Raw genomic sequence first — 22,533 nt, 5'->3', positions numbered from 1 at the left:
GTGTACAACTTTCCAGGGTTTTCTGAAAACATCCTGCTCATCATTTTAAATAGAGCAATAATATTCTATCAGAAACACATGCCATAATTTATTCATCCATTCCCTAATCGATGGTCATCCCCTCAGTTTCCAGTTTTTGTTCTGAGAAGAGAGCTACTGTAAAGGGCAGTAACTTTGGGGGCATATAATTAAGGCTCAGTATGAGTGAATTAATTCAACTGCAAAGTGTCAACTTGTAGAAATATACTAAGTACAGGTAAAGTAAATAACCTTTATCTTATCAATTCCAAGGCTTTCATTCAATGAGCTTACATACTACTGAAATTTTGCTATGAATTTTGACTAAAGAAACAAAAAACAATAATACCTTATTTTAAGTATACTTCTCTAAAGTTCTGGCTGTCTACATCACGCCCATTCCTTTGTTTTTGAACATAGATAGGCATGTCCTCCCTGACTTCTCAGGAAGGTGAGAACCCCCAAAATGAGAGCCCAAAATATACTACACACAAGGTGCTAACTCAGTGGAATTGAGAAGACAATAGGTACCTAGTTTACTTGTACTTAGTATAGTTCTAAAAGTTAACACCTTGTAGGATTAAATCAATCCTACTGAGCCTTAAGTATATTTCTCCAAAGTTGCTGCTCTTTACAAGCTGCTGAAAATATTTTTGTAGAACTTATAGGTTCCTTTTCTTTTCTAAAATATTTCATTCAGGATTCATGCCTACTAGTGGTATTGCTAGGTTAAAGGATATACATGATTTTATAGCCCTTTGGGCAAGGTTCATATTTTTAAAAAGGGGATTCTTACAGGGACTAGATGACTTATGTTTCTCCCATCTCTGAAATTCTATGATTACATCTAGTGATGTAACCCTGCTTTCTCTGATGCCTCAGTTACTTGCAGGGCTCACAGTAGGTTAGCACTTGGTAGGTTCTTGGCAAATATTAGTTGAATGAATAAAGAAAGAAGTAAATCTCTTTTCATTTAGCACTGGCCCCAAGAAAGAAATGAAAATATTCTCATAGTTTTATACACGTTATCTTTAATTTATTCAGCAAAGAGTTAGTAAGAATCAGCTATGTGTAAAGTCCTCTATTAGACACTGGGTAAATGAAAGTAAAATGACAAATGAAAGCAAATTAAAGTAAAATGAAATGAAGGTAAAAATAAATAAATAAATAAATAAATAAATAGGCTTTCATTCAATGAGCTTACATAATACTGAAATTTTGCTATGAATTTTTACTTAAAAAAAAAACAAGCTTTTCTATTCCTTCACTGAAAGTAGCCTCATATTTCACCACTAATTTTTCTCCAGCAGTTTTTGCTCTGGGTCGGTGAATTTTAAAAAAATAATATAAATTATTGATTCATGACATTTCAATGTAATCGATTTCTTTTGTAATCCTATGTGTTCTGTTTTATCTATTTCAAAATATTATTTGGAGAAAGAATACATAGATTTTTTTATAATATTATCCCTTGTATTCATTTTTCCAAATTATCCCCCCCTCCCTCTATTACCCTCCCCCCGATGACAGGCAATACCATACATTTTACATGTGTTACAATATAGTCTAGGTACAATACATGTGTGTGAATATCATTTTCTTGTTGCACAATAAACATTAGAATCCGAAGGTACATGCAACCTGGGCAGACAGATATTAGTGCTAACAATTTACATTCACTTCCCAGTGTTTCTTCTCTGGGTGTAGCTACCTCTGTCCATCATTGATCAACTGGAGGTGAGTTGGCTTTTCTTTATGTTGAAGATTTCCACTTCCATCAGAATACATCCTCATACAGTATTGTTGTTGAAGTGTACAGTGATCTTCTGGTTCTGCTCATTTCACTCAGCAACAGTTGATTTAAGTCTCTCCAGGCCTCTCTGTATTCCTCCTGCTGGTCATTTCTTACAGAGCAATAATATTCAATAACCTTCATATACCACAATTTACCCAACCATTCTCCAACTGATGGACATCCATTCATCTTCCAGTTTCTAGCTACAACAAAAAGAGCTGCCACAAACATTTTGGCACATACAGGTCCCTTTCCCCTCCTCAGTATTTCTTTGGGATATAAGCCCAGTAGTAGCGCTGCTTGCTGGGTCAAAGTATGCACAGTTTGATAACTTTTGGGGCATAATTCCAGATTGCTCTCCAGAATGGCTGGATTCTTTCGCAACTCCACCAGCAATGTATCAGTGTCCCAGTTTCCCCACATCCCCTCCAACATTTATCATTATTTGTTCCTGTCATCTTAGCCAATCTGACAGGTGTGTAGTGGTATCTCAGAGTGGTCTTAATTTGCATTTCTCTGATCAGTAGTGATTTGGAACACTCTTTCATGTGAGTGGATATAGTTTCAATTTCTTCATCTGAGAATTGTCTGTTCATATCCTTTGACCATTTATCAATTGGAGAATGGTTCGGTTTCTTATAAATCAGGGTCAGTTCTCTATATATTTTGGAAATGAGACCTTTGTCAGAACCTTTACTTTAAAAAATATTTTCCCAATTTGTTACTTCCCTTCTAATTTTGTTTGCATTAGTATTATTTGTACAGAAACTTTTTAGTTTGATGTAATCAAAATCTTCTATTTTGTGATCAATAATGATCTCTAGTTCTCCTCTGGTCATAAATTCCTTCCTCCTCCACAGGTCTGAGAGGTAGACTATCCTCTGTTCCTCTAATCTATTTATTATCTCCCTCTTTATGCCTAAATCATGGACCCATTTTGATCTTATCTTGGTATATGGTGTTAAGTGTGGATCCATATCTAATTTCTGCCATACTAATTTCCAGTTTTCCCAACAGTTTTTTCCGAATAATGAATTTTTATCCCTAATGTTGGTATCTTTGGGTTTGTCAAAGACTAGATTGCTATAGATGTACCCTTTTTTGTCCTTTGTATCTAATCTGTTCCACTGATCTACCGGTCTATTTCTTAGCCAATACCAAATGGTTTTGGTGACTGCTGCTATATAATATAGCTTTAGATCAGGTACACTTAGACCACCTTCCTCTGAGTTTTTTTTCATTAGTTCCCTTGCAATTCTCGACCTTTTATTCTTCCATATGAATTTTGTTGTTATTTTTTCTAGGTCATTAAAATAGTTTCTTGGGAGTCTGATTGGTATAGCACTAAATAAATAGATTAGTTTGGGGAGTATTGTCATCTTTATTATATTCGCTCGGCCTATCCAAGAGCATTGAATGTCTTTCCAATTATTTAAATCTGATTTTATTTTTGTGGCAAGTGTTTTGTAATTTTTCTCATATAATTCCTGACTTTTCTTTGGTAGATGGATTCCCAAATACTTTATACTCTCAACATTTGTTTGGAATGGAATTTCTCTTTCTATCTCTTGCTGTTGCATTTTGTTAGTGATATATAAAAATGCCGAGGATTTATGTGGATTTATTTTGTATCCTGCCACTTTGCTGAAATTTTGAATTGTTAAAAGAATACAAACATTGACCAAAAGGTCCATAAAACACAAAAAAATTAAGAATGGCTTAATTTAAGGGGAAGCAAGGTGGCAAAGTACAATGAAGAAGACATGAGTTCAAATCTTATGTCAATTAATTCCCATAATTCTGGAGAAATAATAAGGAGGGACAGAAGAGAAAACCAAATAGGTGTCTGAAACATAGGACCGGGGCCATGCTGAGGAAGCTGAGGGCAAGTGGCTTGCTCACTATTGTCCCCAAAATACCCAAAACAAACAAAAAACAATCTCAATTCCAGGTAGGATATTGTTGGAGAAAGACACTAGACTAGAAGGCAGAAGAACAGAATTCCAATTTTAGTTCTGCTACATACCATGGGAACTCATGCAGTTTTTTCATTTGTGGTGGTCAGTTTCTTCATTTATAAATTCAGAGAACTGATCAAGATCTATGAAGCCCCTCCCTCGCTTCCTTCCTTTCCCTTACTTCCTTCTTTTCCTTCCCTCGCTGTATTCTTTTTTCTTTCTTTTAGGAGCAGACTAGGTCATCTGTAAAGCCCCTTCTTTCTGTCTCTGTCTCTCCCTTTTTGCTTTTTTTTCTTTATTCTTTCTCTCAACATAATTCATAAAACGATGTATATTAAAAATAAATAAACTTTTAAAAGTAAAGATATGTCAGAGTTTAATTACTCCAGCTTTGGCTGTCTGTTAACTAAAATGGAGATGTTTGAATTCCTGTTCATCTATAATAAAGGGTAAGTCCTGATCAAAATAAAAAGTTAAAAAAAAAAGGAAGACACTCTATCATCTCTGAAGTTCCTTTCTTCTTTTTTCTTTCCTGTCTTCCTCCATACCAGTGAGTTATGCTATCTCACTCAGATTGGAAGTGTAACAGCCACTCACTGTTCACCTGAGCCTGGTGTTCCTCCTTAGGCGTGGTGGTTTTCCACTTCTGCAGGCTCATCCTATTGAAGCCAGGCTTAATGGAGACACCTGATGGGCTCATGAGCTTTATAACACCTTAGAATTCAGGGCTCCAAGGATCCACCAGCCTCGGCTCCCTAGGAGCAAGGACTACACATGTCAACCAACAAACACAGCCAGTTCCTCTCCCCTTCAACAATCTAGGAGTGCTAGTTCTCCTGAGATGAGCTTCAACTCCTTTTTGGACTTAAAAGTGTCTTACTTGCCTCTTTCTTGATCACATGACCTTATTTTTCATACTGAGAAAGAGAACTTCCTAGTTCCTCTAAATATCAATGTCTGTGCACCTTTAAACTACATAAATAGCAAATTAAGATAAATTTTGTCAAAAATTACACTCCTTCTGTTCTGTATTACTGATGCTTTTAATGAACTACTTTTTATAGCTTTATTCAAAACAATCTTTTATAGTAAAATTGTCATTTAATTCAGTGATTACTTATTTCTCTAATATAATTGTGGCTTTTTTCATTAGGAAAAATGCAACTTTCTTAACATGATTATGCTTAAAAATGTTTTTAATGAAATTTTTTGATTTGGTACTTGAGGGTGACAATGGGCATGTGTGTGAATGGAAACAGGCCCATGACTTATTGCTTTCTTCCATACAAGGGTAAGAAAACATATGGATGTTTAATATTTTTTTTCCATTGTATAGGACACTGTCAACTATTGACAGTCACTCTAAAGAAGCTGGAAATAAGCAACGTTTGGGGTTTGGTCTTGTGTGATTGTTATTTTTTTTCTGTTTTTAGAGAAAAGATTAAATTTGAAATATGAGACTAACAAGTTCCAGTAAAGTTCCTTGAAAAGCAAAAAAAAAGTTACAATCCTTCAGGGATATCTGAGCATGGAACTCTAAGGGGGGAAAAATCAAATAACTTCTGTGATCCAGTCTTCTTGACCAATCAGTTCAAGGACAATGTCTTTCCAAAAGTATGTCAAAGCATACCAAGTACACAGACCACAGGAATAATGCAAATGGAAAAAGACAAAGTGTAAAGGAGATCAAAGAGGTACTTAGTTTCTGTATTTATACTATGCTTATGAACAAGTTTAAAAGATAGTATAAAAGATGAACATGAGAAGAAAATGGCAAACTACTCCAATATCTCTGTCAAGAAAATCCCAAATGGAGTCATGGAGAATTGCGACACAACTGAAAAAGTCACAGTAACAAAATGGGTGTTTTCTATTGTTTACCCCACAAATACATAGGGAGTTTACTTCAAACTTTATTAGTAAACTTGTTTACAATACTTTTTCATTGGTGGTGTGTCCTATAAAATGTTCCATATAGGTTTCATTTATCATATATATCAATTGTATGAGAATATATACATGGTGCAATATTGAGGCATCTTATTTTCTTTAATGTTTTAATAATTTGTATATAAAGTTGTGATTTAATTTATCTCCTCTTGACCCTCAGATATATTGTGTTTTTTGAGATTTAATTTTAAAGTTTTCTGGAGGGGCAGCTAGGTTGCGCAGTGGATAGAGCACCCACCTTGAATTCAGGAGGACCCCAGTTCAAATCTGGTTTCAGACACTTAACACTTCCTAGCTGTGTGACCCTGGGCAAGTCACTTAACCCCAGCCTCAGGGGGGAAAAAAAAAGTTTTCTGTAGTTTCACTTTGTGCAATAACTTTTCATAAGGTACATTATTTTTGTAATTCAAAAGCTTGAAAGGTCTATTTAGAATATGTAAATAATCTCTATCAATAAAGATGATAAAAACAAATTTTACTCTATCCTACAACACAGGTGTTTCTCATATTCTTGAAAACTTATACCTTACACCTTGCACCTGAAAAGTATAGCTAAAAAAAGAAGTAAACATCATCCATAACTAGAGAAAAAACCATGGACACTGAATGTGGATTGAATTGATCAGATTTTTATTGTATAATGTTATAAATATGCAAACTAGAGAGAAGCAGAGCAGGGGGTCCAGTATATTAAAAGGTTTATGTGTAATGAGAATCTGTTGGTGTTCATGTGGGGCTCAATCAAGAATTTCAAGACTTTGGGCTGATCACTTGGTTCACCCTTCACTTTAGTATCTTTTTCACTCAAGGCACATCACTGAACTTCCTAGTGGCCCAGACCATTGCCTAACTATCCAAGTTGAAGAGGTGTCAACTAGCCTTGGTGGGCAAGTCCTTCATCCTCCATTCCCTTTATTGATGAGTTCACAGGTCTAGTCCCAAAACAGCCTTCCAAACAACCCAAACAAAAACAGACTCGGAAAAGAAATGCTGCACCTAGATAGCAAACTCTATCACATTGCTTGTCATCTGGAGAGGTGCAGAGGGGAAAAATGTAGCTCAGAATGTTAAAAAAGTGAATGTTGAAAATTATCTGTACATGTCATTGGAAAAAATAAATATTGGAGAGGGAATCAAGAGTTGCAACAGAAGTATCTTCTTAGCTTCCATGGGACTTCTATCATATGTACTTATTCCCTACCCAACAGCTTCAGAAAGGACCAAACTGTCCTGGTCAGTAGAGGCTTCCCTTCTCCTCAAGGAGTTGCAGGACCAATCTATCATCTTCCAATTCTGGAAGAATCCCCAGTGATAAATCACAAAGCCTTCATTGGGCCTGATCTGCACCTACTGTCTTTCCACATTATTATTCCAGACTGGGAAATGTGACCTCCAACATTCAAATACACAGTGGTGACCTTGGCTCAATTAGTGAAGACAATCTCTCCAGCAAATTGTAGACCATACTTTGATATTGAGAAGAGAACTTGATTGAGTGCTATTATTGTTCTATTGGAACAGTGGACTTTTAGAATTTGAGTACTTGTCTTAACCCTTCAATAACAATTTCAGAGAGAATTTGAGGGGGAGGAAGGATGAGTATGTGAGGTGAAGTGTCACCCAACTAATCAATCAACAACTTTTCCTTTAAACATCATCATTTCAGATGGGAAGCCATTTTTCCCCATTTACCCATCAGTTATCATTCTTTCAGCACTGTGTTAACTAAATTAACTAAGGACTATGGATGTGCTATTTTCTATTCTTGCACATAATCACTAAAGTCCTTCAAAGGATAGCTCAAAAATAGCCTTTTACTTGAAACTTTCCCTGAACTTTCTCTGTCTCTGTCTTTCTCTCTGTGTGTGTCTCTCTGTCTCTGTCTCTGTCTCTCTCTCTTTCTCTCTCTCTCTCTCTGTCTCTCTCTGTCCCCTCCCTCCATCTCTCGCTGCCCCACACATGAATCTCTAACAAAGTACAAATACTATTATTCGGAAAATCTAGGTGCTGCACTGCAAATAATGCTGCACTTGGAATGAGGAAGGCTTTCAAATCTAATCTCTGACACATAATAGTTTGGGATCCTGATTGCCTCAGTTCCTTAACTATAAAATGAGCTGGAAGAGGAGATGCAAACCACTCTGGGATCTTAACCAAGAAAACCCCAGATGCAGTGATAAAGAGTTGGGCATGACTGGACAAACAACAATATTCTAGGCAGAGTAAAAGTGGGCAAAAAGTGGACAGGAAGTATGACCTTTGGGCCTCCCTGTGGAATGGTAGAATGAACACTGGATCTAAAGTTAGAGCACTTGTTCCTAACTTTCTCTGTGACTTTGGAGAACAGTTATAGCTCACAGGTATGCAGCATTTACTATGTTCTAGGCACTGTTTTAAAAACTTTACAAACATCTAATTTGATTGTTACAAAATCCCAAAGTCATTCCCATCTGATCATGCTAAAAGTTTGTTATTACTTCACTGTTTTTCACGTTGCTTGAATTTGTGGACGACTTTCCAGGTTTTTCTGAAAACATCCTGCTCATCATTTTAAATAGAGCAATAATATTCTATCAGAATCACATGACATAATTTATTCATCCATTTCCCCAATTGAGGGGCATCCCCTCAGTTTCCAGTTTTTTGTTCTGAGAAGAGAGCTGCTGTAAAGGGAAGGAACTTTGGAGTCATATAATTAAGGCTCAGTATGAGTGAATTAATTCTACTGCCAAGTGTCAACTTGTAGAAGTATACTAACTGCAGGTAAAGTAAATAACCTTTATCTTATCAATTCCACTGAGGTGTTAAACCTTATTTTGAATATATTTCTCTAAAGTTCTGGCTCACTACATCACCCACATTCCCTTGTTTTCGAACATAGGTAGGCATGCCCTCCCTGCCTTCTCAGGGAGGTGGGAACCCCCAAAATGAGAGCACAAAAAGGTGTTAACTCAGTGGAATTGAGAAGACAATGGTTACCTACTTTACATGTACTTAGTATAGTTCTACAAGTTGACACTTTGTTGTAGGATTAAATCCATCCTACTGAGCCTTAAGTATATTTCTCCAAAGTTGCTGCTCTTTACAAGCTGCTGAAAATATTTTTGTAGGACCTATAGGTTCCTTTTCTTTCTTAAAAATTTTATTCAGGATTCATGTCTCCTAGTGGTATTGCTAGGTTAAAAGATATACATGATTTTATAGCCCTTTGGGCAAGGTTCATATTAAAAAAAAAAAAAAAACAGATTCTTACAGGGACTAGATGACTTACAATGTTTCTCCCAGCTCTGAAATTCTATGATTCTAGTAGTGATGTAACCCTGCTTTCTCTGATGCCTCAGTCACTTGCAGGGCTCACAGTAGGTTAGCACTTAGTAGGTGCTTGACAAATATAGTTGAATGAATAAAGAAAGAATTAAATCTCTTTACATTTAGCACTGGCCCCAAGAAAGAAATGAAAATGTTCTCATAGTTTTATACTTGTTACCTTCAACTGATTTCAATTCAACAAAGAGTTACTTAAACATAAGTGCAAAACCCTCTATCAGACACTGGGAAAATGAAAGTAAAATGACAAATTAAAGTAAATAAGAGTAAAATGAAATGAAAGTTAAAAGGCCTTCACTCAATGAGTTTCCATTCTACTGAAATTCTGCTATGAATTTTGACTTTTAAAAAAACAAGTTTTTCTATTCCTTTACTTAAAGTAGCCACATTTCACCACTAATTTTCCTCCAGCAGTCTGTGAATTTTTAAAATATAATAAATTATTGGGTCACTGTCTTTTAATGTAATGGATTTTTCTTGTAATTCTATGCGTTCTATTTTATATTTTTTCAAATATTCTTCGGAAAAGAATCCATACATTGCCCCAAAGGTCCATAAAACACAAAATGATTAAGAATGGCTGATTCAAGGGGAAGCAAGGTGACAAAGTACAGTCAAGAGGACATGAGTTCAAATCTTATCTCAGATAATTCCTAGAATGCTAGAGGAAAAAGGAGAGAGAAGAGGAAACCAAGTAGTTGTCCAAGCAGTAGGACAGGGGCCATGCTAAGGAAGCCAAGGGCAAGTCACTTGACCCCTATTGCCCCCCAAATATCCAAAACAAACAAACAAAAAAGAATCACAATTCTAGGTAAGGTATTTTTGGAGAAAGACACTAGACTAGAAGGCAAAAGAACACAATTCGGATTTTAGCTCTGCTACATACCATGGGACCTCATGCAGTTTTTCTTCTGTGGTGCTCAGTTTCTTCATTTATAAGATCAGAGGACTGGACAAAATCTATGAAGTTCCTCCCTTCCTTTTTTTTCTTTCCTTCCTTCTTTCCATCTCTCTCTTTTTTCTTTCTTTCTTTTAGGAGTAAACAGGATCATCTGTAAAGCCCCTTCCCTCCTTCTCTCTCTATCTCTCCTTTTTTCCCCTTTTTTTCCTTATTCTTTCTCTCAACATAATTCATAAAACAATGTGTATTAAAAATAAACTTTTAAAAGTAATGATATGTCAGAGTATAATTACTCCAGGTTTGGCTATCTGTTAACTAAATGTTTGAATTCCTATTCATCTATTGTAAAGGATAAGTCGTGATCAAAATAGTAAGTGAAAAAAAAAAGAAAAGGAAAATACTATATCATCTCTGAAGTTCCTTTCTTCTTTATTTTCTTTCCTGGCTTCCTTCCTCCATACCAGAGAGTTATCCTATCTCACTCACATTGGAAGTGTAACAACCACTCACTCTTCACCTGAGCCTGTTGGCCCTCCCTGGGCTGCCTGGTGGTTTCCCACGTGTGTGGAGGCTCATCCTATTGATGCCAGACTTAGTGGAGACACCTGATGGGCTCATTAACTTTGTAACATCTTAGAACTTCAGGGCTCCAAGAATCCACCAGCCTCAGCTCCCTGGGAGCAAGGATTACACGTGTCAACCAACAAATACAGCTAGAGTTCCTCCTCCCTCTAACCATCTAGGAGTGTTCTTCCTCCTGAGACGAGCTTGACAATTCTCTCATTTCAACTCCCTTTTGGATCTAAAAATGTCTTATTCGCCTCTTCCTTGATCACATGACATTATTTTTCATATTGAGGAAGAGAACTTCCTATTTCCTCTAAATATCAATGTCTGTGCACCTTTAAAACTACATTTAAGATAACTCATGTCAAAAATTACAGTCCTTCAGGGATATTTGAACTCTAAGAGAAAAAAATAGTCAAATAACCTCTGCAATTCAGTCTTTTGAATTAGTTCAAGAACAATCTGTCTTTCTGAAAATATGTCAAAGCACACCAAGTACACAGATCACATGACCAATCCAAATGGAAAAAAAGAAATAGAAAGTGTAAAGGAGAGCCAAGAGGCACTAAATTTCTGTATTTATATGCTTATGAACAAGTTTAAAAGACAGTACAAAAAATGAACGGGAGAAGAAAATGGCAAAGCACTCCTATATCTCTGCCAAGAAAATCCCAAACAGAGTCATGGAGAGTTGAGATACAACTGAAAAAGTCACAGTAATAAAATAGGTGTTTTCTATTGTTTACCCCACAATTACATTGGGAGTTTTCTTCAAACTTTATTAGTAAAGTGGTTTATAATACTTTTTCATTGGTGGTCTGTCCTATAAAAGATTCCATATATGTTTATCAATTGTTTAAGAATATACACACGGTGCAATATTAAAGCAGCTATTTTCTTAATGCTTGAGTAATTTGTATATAAAGTCATGATTTATCTTCTCTTGACCATCAGATATTGTGTTTTTTGAAATTTAATTTTAAAGTTTTCTGAAGTTTCATTTAGCGTAATAAGTTTTCATAACATACATTATTTTTGTAATCCAGAATCTTGAAATGCATATTTAGAATATGTACTATATAGTTTATCAATAAAGATGATAAAAAAGAACACATTTTACTCTATCCTACAACACAGGCTTTTCTCCTATCCTTAAAAAAATATTTCTAGAAAAACTTATTTATTCAAAATATTTCAATTACAAGAAGGACTTAAAAATGGGTTAAATAAATTATCCATGTCCAGAGAAACAACCATGGACACCGAATGTGGATTGAAGCATAGTATTTTCTCATTTTTGTTTGTCCCTTTGCCTTTTCTTCTTCATGTTTTTTTCTATGTCTGCTTTTTATTGTACAGTGTTTCAAATATGGAAATGTATTTGGAAGTATTGTACATGTAAATAAAAAAGAAAGTAAAAAGGAGTTGGCTAGGAACTTTTCCTATGTACACATTCTACTAAACAAAAAGAATGACAGTGATTGAAAATTTTTTTAATGAAATTATCGTAAACATGACAAAATTTACAATATATAATACAGATGTTCTTGTTTATATTGAGTATAAATTTAGATAAAGATATTTACTAATAAAATATTTCTTTCCAAAAGTAGCCATATAAAATCAGAATCATAAAAGTTATTTACTATCCAATGAAAACCTATACAATTTCCTGACTCTACCTCTGTTTAGGAAGAGTTATTTAAAGTGCAAGATCAGGCTAAGGCTCCCTATGACCTCAAATAGGTGACATGGGATTTGAGGAATGCTTGTTCTTCCTCAGTCCAGGTGCCCCTTTCCTTCACACTCTTTGGGAATGGGAAATTGTTGGGAGAGAGCAGGGAGCTGGAATTAGGTGGGAGGGAATCAGAGATTCAGAAAAGAGTATGTATTTGGCAAAATGAATATAAAAAGTCGTCGCTCTTATAAAGAGGCAGAGCAAAGACTTCTGAGCTGCCACAATAATGCAAGGGTTCTCCCATCCTTCCTGGTCTTCTGAGCTTTCCTTCTGTGTCTGGATACCTGGCTTGGAATTCCATAGTTGTTTCTGCAGTTTCCTCATGTCCCTCATAGCCCCTGAGGGGGATTTTACATGACTTTTCCTGATCTTCCTCCATTTCTGGACATTTCTTGTGTCTCTTGCAGCAACCGTTCAGCCTGCAGCATGACCAGCAGCTGAGGATCCCTTTTCCAACCCCTCTGAAGACAGCAATTATTTTCCCTGTGATGTCTCTTTCTGCAAAAACAAAGAGGAAGTGAATAAGCTTTTATTCAACACCTACTATGTGCCAGCCCCTTGCTAAGGGCTATACAAATATTGCTTTGTTTATTGTATGCATGTATGTATAGCTTGCTCTTGTGCAGGTACACACACACACACAGAGGATCTGGCATTTTCTGGAATCGTGTCCCATCTCTTTCTGGCCAGGAAAAGGCAGGCTGGGGTTTTCCTTTTGTAAAGAAGTTTTTGGCCCCCAAATGTTCCCCAGGATGCTAGCAACCCTTAGGAAGTTCAGTTCTTAGCTGCTGTTAGTCCTGCCCCAGTTCTTCTCTATAGCCCAACAATGCTACCTGCCTCATCTTCCTGAATTAAAATCAAATCTCACATGCTTACTAAGAGTATGACCCTGGGCAAGTCAATTCTTTCTTAGCTCATTTCCTTATCTATAAACAGGGTCACTACAGAAAAGGGTAAAGCATTCTAGGCTCTCAGTAAAGAGAACTGAAAAATAACAGAAGGGGAGCTGGTGTTACCTGGCCACTTGATCCCTGAGTCCCTAAAGGCAGGAATATCCTGTAGGTTTTGCTCCATCACTGGCTCTTCCATCACTGGCTCTTCCATCAATGACATTTCACAAAAAGATGACAAAACTTCTATCTTGCTTATAGGAGAATGGGCATTATCTGCCAAAGAAAGTAAAAACCCATTAGGAATAAGGTCTATTTCCCCAGGGGAGGAGTGGAAGATGGCAATGTCATGAGAGAACAGTACTCACTGCTAGGGCTTCCTTTTTCTTCCTTTATCTTCTCCAGATACAGTGGATTTTCAGTGCTCTTCTTAGCATCAGAGTGGGAGTTTTCCAAATGACATAGAGGTGGAGTTGCCATGGTCTAAATTAATAAAATTTAAAACAAAATATGCACCGACTGGATTTTGCATCAGGACAATTGGTCACACAACAATACCACCAACAAAAAAAAAAAAGGGTGAACTCATGGGGCCATTTTATAAATTTAAAACTTTTATTTTCATCCATACATCTGGCTTTGCTATTAAATCATATCCCTTCTCGCTGCATTCATTCTTTCTCTCCTCCTGCCTCAAATTCATAATAAATCACTTTTCTTTGAGGCTGGGGTTAAGTGACTTGCCCAGGGTCACACAGCTAGGAAGTGTTAAGTGTCTGAGGCCACATTTGAACTCAGGTCCTGCTGAATTCAAGGCTGGTGCTCTATCCACTGTGCCACCTAGTTGCCCCTTCATAATAAATCACTAATCCTGCCTTTAGTCATTGCCCTCCTGGATTTCTCTACTTGTCCTCATTAATGTCTAACGTGTAAGTGTCTCATTCAAGTATCATTTTACAGATGAAGGAACTGAGGCTACTGCAGAAGGAGTCCCAATATCTTCCAGATGGGAAATAGCAGATCTTCTGCCTCCACAGCCAGTCCCATTCCTACTCCTAACTTCTGCTCCCTCTGGCCATCCTTGCCATCAACACTGCATTAAAATTTTGGATCCTTTCTCTATTATAATTAACCTATTGCCCTCACCGCCTGAAGGTTGCAGCTTCTGCACCCTTCTAACACCCAAGGGGATCAACCCTTCCCATGTGCCTATTCCCCTATAAAAACTGCCCATAAGCCTGATAATTGACCCACATCATTGCCCCAGAGCTACTGAAAAATGATAGCTCTATGACTCCATTTTTTTTCCTGCTGAGGCAATTGGGACTAAAAGACTTGCCCAGGGTCACACAGGTAGGAAGTGTTAAGTGTCTGAGGTCAAATTTGAACTCAGAGAGTCTTGATTTCAGGGCTGGTGCTCGGATCCACTGAGCCTCCTAGCTGCCATTCTTCCATTCAGAAAAAACCCTCCTTCCAGGGAGAGCAAATAGCCAACCATCCCTTCCGCACAATCTCTGATTCCCCCTCAGGATAACCTTGTGAAATCCCTGGGGATCTGGGCTGTGGGCACAATCTGCCCACTCAATAGACAGCAGAGAGAAATATTTGGATGTCTAATAAATAGCCTGTGCTACTTTAATCTCAAGACCTAAAGAATCAAAAGCTGAGATTTAGTGATTAGTGAAAACTGATTAGTGAAAACCCCAATTGCCTCAGGGGAAAAAAAAAGAAATCTGGTGATTAAAAAAGAGGTAGGGAGGTGCCACAGTGGATTGAATGCTAGGCCTGGAGTCAGGAAGACAACTTCCTGAATTCAAATGTACTTCCAACCACCAGCTTTGTGACCTTTGGCAAGTCACTTAATGCTGTTTGCCTCAGTTTCCTCCTCGGTAAATTGAGCTGGAAAAGAAACCCAACACCACCCTACAGTAGTTTTACCACAAAACCCAAAAATGGGTAAAAGAACGCTCACATCAGACAGAAAACGACAGGGCTAAAATTTTTAAACCTCCCTTTGTACTCCCAAGTAATGCTAGAGGATACCCCGTACCTCCTCGGCCAGCAAGAAGTAGAGCTTTATGGAGAAGAAAAAAAATAAAGAGATCCTTTGGATGACTAGCAGAGAAAGGAAAAGCTTTGTCCCACACCCCAGGTCTCCAGGAGAAAGCAGTGCTTTCCTTTCTCCCTGCCCAAGGCAGGCAGGGACAGCCCAGGCTGCCTAGGGGCAGCTGAAGTTGCTCTAAACTCAGCCCAAGCTTACCTGTGGTCAGAGGGGGATCTCTGTCCAAGGTGCTGAAAGCGGCCAGAAAGTGCGCTGAGACTCAAGCAGGGTCCCTTCTCTTTCCAATCCTTAGCCCGGCCACAGGAACCAGGAGCTCGATTCAGCCCACTGAGAGTTGTGGAGACTTCGGTGCGAGTTTCCCCAGAAGCCCAGGAACGTTCCTTCAGAAGAAGGGAAGGAGACGCCAAAGGAGCTTCGTCTTCTGCTATGGCTTCATCCACCTGGAGGACCGCTTTTTATAGCTCGATTTGAGAAGGATTGGGTGGGAAGGCTGGCTGATTGGGGCCCTCTGGACAAAAGCCTACACCATTTACCACCTCAGGCTCCTGTTCTCACCTCCTAGAACCTCCCACCCACCATCAGCGGATTTCCAAGTGAACGTTTTCCTCAGGATCTCATTTATTTTGCAGAAAGAAATGCAAACTAGGGAGAAGCAGAGCAGGGGGTCCAGTGCATTAAAAGGTTGATGTCTAATGAGCATCCATTGGTCTTTATTGGGGTTCAATCAAGAATTTCAAGACTTTGGGCTGATCACTTGGTTCACCCTTCACTTTAGTATCTTTTTCACTCAAGGCACATCACTGAACTTCCTAGTGACCCACACCATTGTCTAACTATCCAAGTTGAAGAGGTGTCAACTAGCCTTGGTGGGCAAGTCCTTCATCCTCCATTCCCTTTATTGATGAGTTCACAGGTCTAGTCCCAAAACAGCCTTCCAAACAACCCAAACAAAACCAGACTAGGAAAAGAGATGCTGCACCTAGATAGAAAACTATATCACATTGCTTGTCATCTAGGAGAGGGGAAGGGAGAAAAAGTGTAGCTCAAAATCTTATAGAAGTAAATGCTGAAAATAACGTTTACATGTTATTGGAACAAATAAACTACTATGGGGGAGAAGGGGGCTGGAGAGGGAATCAAGAGTTGCAACAGAAGTATCTTCCTAGCCTCCATGGGACTTCTATTATATGTACTTACAACCTACCCAACAGCTTTGCAGCTGAGAGCTGCTGCCAGGAATGCTGGCACTATCTGTGACTTCTAAGGCCGATTCCTCTTTCACTTCAAGGCACCAGTCAGAAAGGACCAAACTGTCCTGGTCAGTAGAGGCTTCCCTTCTCCTCAAGGAGTTGCAGGACCAATCTATCATCTTCCAATTCTGGAAGAATCCCCAGTGATAAATCACAAAACCCTCCCTGGGCCTGATCTGCACCTACTGTCTTTCCACATTATTATTCCAGACTGGGAAATGGGACCTCCAACATTCAAAAGCACAGTGGTGACCTTGGCTCAATTAGTGAAGACAATCTATGAAGCAAATTGTAGATCATACTTTGAGATTGAGGAGAGAATTTCATTGAGTCCCATTATTGTTCTATTGGAACACTTGACTTCTAGTATTTATCGAGTACTTGTCTTAACCCTTCAATAACAATTTCAGAGAGAATTTGAGGGGGAGGAAGGATGAGTATGTGAGGTGAAGTGTCACCCAACTAATCGATCAACAACTTTTCCTTTAAACATCATCATTTCAGATGGGAAACCATTTTTCCCCATTTACCAATCAGTTATCATTCTTTCAGCACTGTGTGTTAACTAAATTAACTAAGGACTATGGATGTTCTATTTTTTATTCTTGCACATAATCACTATAGTTCTTCAAAGGTCAGCTCAAAAATAGCCTTTTATTTGAAACTTTCCCTGAACTTTCTATCTCTTTCTGTCTTTCTCTCTCTATGTGTCTCTCTGTCTATCTGTCTGTCTTTCTCTGTCTCTCTCTGTCCCCTCCCTCCATCTCTCGCTGCCCCACACATGAATCTCTAACAAAGTACAAATACTATTATTGGGAAAGTCTAGGTGCTGCACTGCATATAATGCTGCACTTGGAATGAGGAAGGCTTTCAAATCTAATCTTAGACACATAATAGTTTGGGATCCTGATTGCCTCCGTTCCTTAACTATAAAATGAGCTGGAAGAGGAGATGCAAACCACTCTAGGATCTTTACCAAGAAAACCCCAGATGAAGTGATAAACAGTTGGGCATGACTGTACAAACAACAATATTCTAGGCAGAGTAAAAGTGGGCAAAAAGAGGGCAGGAAGTATGACCTTTGGGCCTCCCTGTGGAATGGTAGAATGAACACTGGATCTAAAGTTAGAGCACTTGGTCCTAACTTTCTCTGTGATTTTGGAGAATAGTTATAGCTCACAGGTATATAGCATTTACTATGTTCTACACACTGTGTTAAAAAGTTTAGAAACATCTCATTTGATTGTTACAACATACCAAAGTCATTCCCATCTGATCATCCTAGAAGTTTACTATCACTTCAGTGTATTTCACTTTGCTTGCATTTGTGTACAATTATCCAGGTTTTTCTGAAAACATCCTGCTCATCATTTTTCATAGAGAAATAATATTCTATCAGAATCACATGACATAATTTATTCATCCATTCCCCAATTGAGGGGCATCCCCTCAGTTTCCAGATTTTTGTTCTGAGAAGAGAGCTGCTGTAAAGGGCAGGAACTTTGGGGACATATAATTAAGGCTCAGTATGAGTGATTTAATTCTACTGCCAAGTGTCAACTTGTAGAAGTATACTAAGTGCAGGTAAAGTAAATAACCTTTATCTTATCAATTCCACTGAGGTGTTAAACCTTATTTTGAATATATTTCTCTAAAGTTCTGGCTCACTACATCACCCACATTCCCTTGTTTTCGAACATAGGTAGGCATGCCCTCCCTGCCTTCTCAGGGAGGTGGGAACCCCCAAAATGAGAGCACAAAAAAACGTGTTAACTCAGTGGAATTGAGAAGACAATGGTTACCTAGTTTACATGTACTTAGTATAGTTCTACAAGTTGACACTTTGTTGTAGGATTAAATCCATCCTACTGAGCCTTAAGTATATTTCTCCAAAGTTGCTGCTCTTTACAAGCTGCTGAAAATATTTTCGTAGAACCTATAGGTCCCTTTTCTTTCTTAAAAAATTTTATTCAGGATTCATGTCTACTAGTGGTATTGCTAGATTAAAGGATATAAATGATTTTATAGCACTTTGGGCAAGGTTCATATATTTAAAAAAAAACAGATTCTTACAGGGACAAGATGACTTATTATGTTTCTCCCAGCTCTGAAATTCTATGATTCTAGTAGTGATGTAACCCTGCTTTCTCTGATGCCTCAGTCACTTGCAGGGCTCACAGTAGCTTAGCACTTGGTAGGTGCTTGACAAATATAGTTGAATGAATAAAGAAAGAATTAAATCTCTTTACATTTAGCACTTGCCCCAAGAAAGAAATGAAAATGTTCTCATAGTTTTATACTTGTTACCTTTAACTGATTTCAATTCAACAAAGAGTTACTTAAACATAAGTGCAAAACCCTCTATCAGACACTGGGAAAACAAAAGTAAAATGACAAATGAAAGTAAATGAAAGTAAAATGAAATGAAAGTAAAAAGGCCTTCACTCAATGAGTTTCCATTCTAATGAAATTCTGTTATGAATTTTGATTTTAAAAAAACAACCTTTTCTATTCCTTCACTTAAAGTAGCCACACATTTCACCACTAATTTTCCTCCAGCAGTTCTTATTCTGGGTCTGTGAATTTCTAAAACAAAATAAATTATTGGGTCACTGCCTCTTAATGTAATTGATTTTTCTTGTAATTCTATGCGTTCTATTTTATATATTTTCAAGTATTCTTCGGAACAGAATCCATACATTGCCCCAAAGGTCCATAAAACACAAAATGATTAAGAATGGCTGATTCAAGGGGAAGCAAGGTGACAAAGTACACTCAAGAGGACATGAGTTCAAATCTTATCTCAGATAATTCCTAGAATGCTAGAGGAAAAAGGAGAGAGAAAAGGAAACCAAGTAGTTGTCCAAGCAGTAGGACAGGGGCCATGCTAAGGAAGCCAAGGGCAAGTCACTTGACGCCTATTGCGCCCAAATATCCAAAACAAACAAACAAAAAAGAATCACAATTCTAGGTAAGGTATTTTTGGAGAAAGACACTAGTCTAGAAGGCAAAAGAACACAATTCGGATTTTAGCTCTGCTACATACCATGGGACCTCATGCAGTTTTTTCATCTGTGGTGCTCAGATTCTTCATTTATAAGATCAGAGGACTGGACAAGATCTATGAAGTTCCTCCCTTCCTTTTTTTCCTTTCCTTCCTTCTTTCCATCTCTCTCTTTTTTCTTTTTGTCTTTTAGGAGGAAAAGGATCATCTGTAAAGCCCCTTCCCTCCTTCTCTCTCTATCTCTCCTTTTTTCCCCCTTTTTTTCCTTCATTCTTTCTCTCAACATAATTCATAAAACAATGTGTATTAAAAATAAACTTTTAAAAGTAATGATATGTCAGAGTATAATTACTCCAGGTTTGGCTATCTGTTAACTAAATGTTTGAATTCCTATTCATCTATTGTAAAGGATAAGTCCTGATCAAAATAGTAAGTGAAAAAAAAAAAAAGGAAGATACTATATCATCTCTGAAGTTCCTTTCTTCTTTATTTTCTTTCCTGGCTTCCTTCCTCCACACCAGTGAGTTATCCTATCTCACTCACATTGGAAGTGTAACAACCACTCACTCTTCACCTGAGCCTGTTGGCCCTCCCTGGGCAGCCTGGTGGTTTCCCACGTGTGTGGAGGCTCATCCTATTGATGCCAGACTTAGTGGAGACACCTGATGGGCTCATTAACTTTGTAACATCTTAGAACTTCAGGGCTCCAAGAATCCACCAGCCTCAGCTCCCTAGGAGCAAGGATTACACGTGTCAACCAACAAATACAGCTAGAGTTCCTCCTCCCTCTAACAATCTAGGAGTGTTTTTCCTCCTGAGACGAGCTTGAAAATTCTCATTTCAAATCCTTTTTGGAACTAAAAATGTCTTATTCGCTTCTTCCTTAATCACATTATATTATTTTTCATATTGAGGAAGAGAACTTCCTATTTCCTCTAAATATCAATGTCTGTGCACCTTTAAAACTACATTTAAGATAACTCATGTCAAAAATTACAGTCCTTTAGGGATATCTGATCGTGGAACTCTAAGAGAAAAAAATAGTCAAATAACCTCTGCGATTCAGTCTTTTGAATTAGTTCAAGAACAATCTGTCTTTCTGAAAATATGTCAAAGCACACCAAGTACACAGATCACATGACTAATCCAAATGGAAAAAAAGACATAGAAAGTGTAAAGGAGAGCCAAGAGGCACTAAATTTCTGTATTTATAGTATGCTTATGGACAAGTTTAAAAGATAGTACAAAAAATGAACGGGAGAAGAAAATGGCAAAGCACTCCTATATCTCTGCCAAGAAAATCCCAAATAGAGTCATGGAGAGTTGAGATACAACTGAAAAAGTCACATTTAAAATAGGTGTTTTCTATTGTTTACCCCACAATTACATTGGGAGTTTTCTTCAAACTTTATTAGTAAAGTGGTTTATAATACTTTTTCATTGGTGGTCTGTCCTATAAAAGATTCCAAATATGTTTATCAATTGTTTAAGAATATACACACGGTGCAATATTAAAGCAGCTATTTTCTTTTTTTTTTTTTTATTATATATATATATATATATATTTTATAATATTATCCCTTGTATTCATTTTTCCAAATTACCCCCCCTCCCTCTATTCCCTCCCCCCGACGACAGGCAATACCATACATTTTACATGTGTTACAATATAGTCTAGGTACAATACATGTGTGTGAATATCATTTTCTTGTTGCACAATAAACATTAGAATCCGAAGGTACATGCAACCTGGGCAGACAGATATTAGTACTAACAATTTTCATTCCCCTCCCAGTGTTTCTTCTCTGGGTGCAGCTACCCCTGTCCATCATTGATCAACTGGAAGTGAGTTGGATCTTCTTTATGTTGAAGATTTCCACTTCCATCAGAATACATCCCCATACAGTATTGTTGTTGAAGTGTACAGTGATCTTCTGGTTCTGCTCATTTCACTCAGCATCAGTTGATTTAAGTCTCTCCAGGCCTCTCTGTATTCCTCCTGCTGGTCATTTCTTACAGAGCAATAATATTCCATAACCTTCATATACCACAATTTACCCAACCATTCTCCAACTGATGGACATCCATTCATCTTCCAGTTTCTAGCTACAACAAAAAGAGAGCAGCTATTTTCTTAATGCTTGAGTAATTTGTATATAAAGTCATGATTTATCTTCTCTTGACCATCAGATATTGTGTTTTTTGAAATTTAATTTTAAAGTTTTCTGAAGTTTCATTTAGCGTAATAAGTTTTCATAACATACATTATTTTTGTAACCCAGAATCTTGAAATGCATATTTAGAATATGTACTATATAGTTTATCAATAAAGATGATAAAAAAGAACACATTTTACTCTATCCTACAACACAGGCTTTTCTCCTATCCTTAAAAAATTATTTCTAGAAAAACTTATTTATTCAAAATATTTCAATTACAAGAAGGACTTAAAAATGGGTTAAATAAATTATCCATGTCCAGAGAAACAACCATGGACACCGAATGTGGATTGAAGCATAGTATTTTCTCATTTTTGTTTGTCCCTTTGCCTTTTCTTTTTCATGTGTTTTTCTATCTCTGATTTTTATTGTACAGTGTTACAAATATGGAAATGTATTTGGAAGTATTGTACATGTAAACAAAAAAGAAAGAAAGTAAGTAAAAAGGAGTTGGCTAGGAACTTTTCCTATGTACACATTCTACTAAGCAAAAAGAATGACAGTGGTTGCTGAAAATTTTTTTAATGAAATTATTGTAAACATGACAAAATTTACAATATATAATACCGATGTTCTTGTTTATATTGACTATAGATTTAGATAAAGATATTTACTAATTAAATATTTCTTTCCAATGGTAGCAATATAAAACCAGAATCATAAAAGTAATTTACTATCCAATGAAAACCTATACAATTTCCTGACTCTACCTCTGTTTAGGAAGAGTTATTTAAAGTGCAAGATCAGGCTAAGGCTCCCTATGACCTCAAATAGGTGACATGGGATTTGAGGAATGCTTGTTCTTCCTCAGTCCAGGTGCCCCTTTCCTTCACACTCTTTGGAAATGGGAAATT

At 37.2% G+C, this 22,533-nt stretch overlaps 1 protein-coding gene and 1 long non-coding RNA gene across 2 annotated transcripts in view; both read right to left on the bottom strand.

The window, feature by feature from the left end:
- LOC141545822 (sodium-dependent phosphate transport protein 2B-like) overlaps positions 1-4,342 on the bottom strand; it is a 50,253-nt gene extending 45,911 nt beyond the window's left edge. Inside the window, exon 1 of the mRNA XM_074273110.1 lies at positions 4,156-4,342. The gene's annotated coding sequence lies outside the window, so the exon portion shown is untranslated. The remainder of the gene's footprint in view (positions 1-4,155) is intronic.
- A 7,748-nt stretch (positions 4,343-12,090) lies between these two features.
- Positions 12,091-15,448, bottom strand: LOC141545823 (uncharacterized). Its single transcript, XR_012483146.1, has 4 exons — positions 15,405-15,448; positions 13,513-13,627; positions 13,271-13,420; positions 12,091-12,752 (listed from the first exon to the last, which is right to left on the bottom strand). It is a non-coding gene; the product is annotated as an uncharacterized LOC141545823 (long non-coding RNA).
- Between the last annotated feature and the right edge of the window lie 7,085 nt (positions 15,449-22,533).

The sequence above is a fragment of the Sminthopsis crassicaudata genome, chromosome 6 (assembly GCF_048593235.1).
Source record: "Sminthopsis crassicaudata isolate SCR6 chromosome 6, ASM4859323v1, whole genome shotgun sequence".
In the NCBI taxonomy this organism is placed as follows: Eukaryota; Metazoa; Chordata; class Mammalia; order Dasyuromorphia; family Dasyuridae; genus Sminthopsis; species Sminthopsis crassicaudata.
The sequence above is the reverse complement of the archived record's forward strand: the minus strand, read 5'-3'. Positions and strand labels throughout refer to the sequence as shown.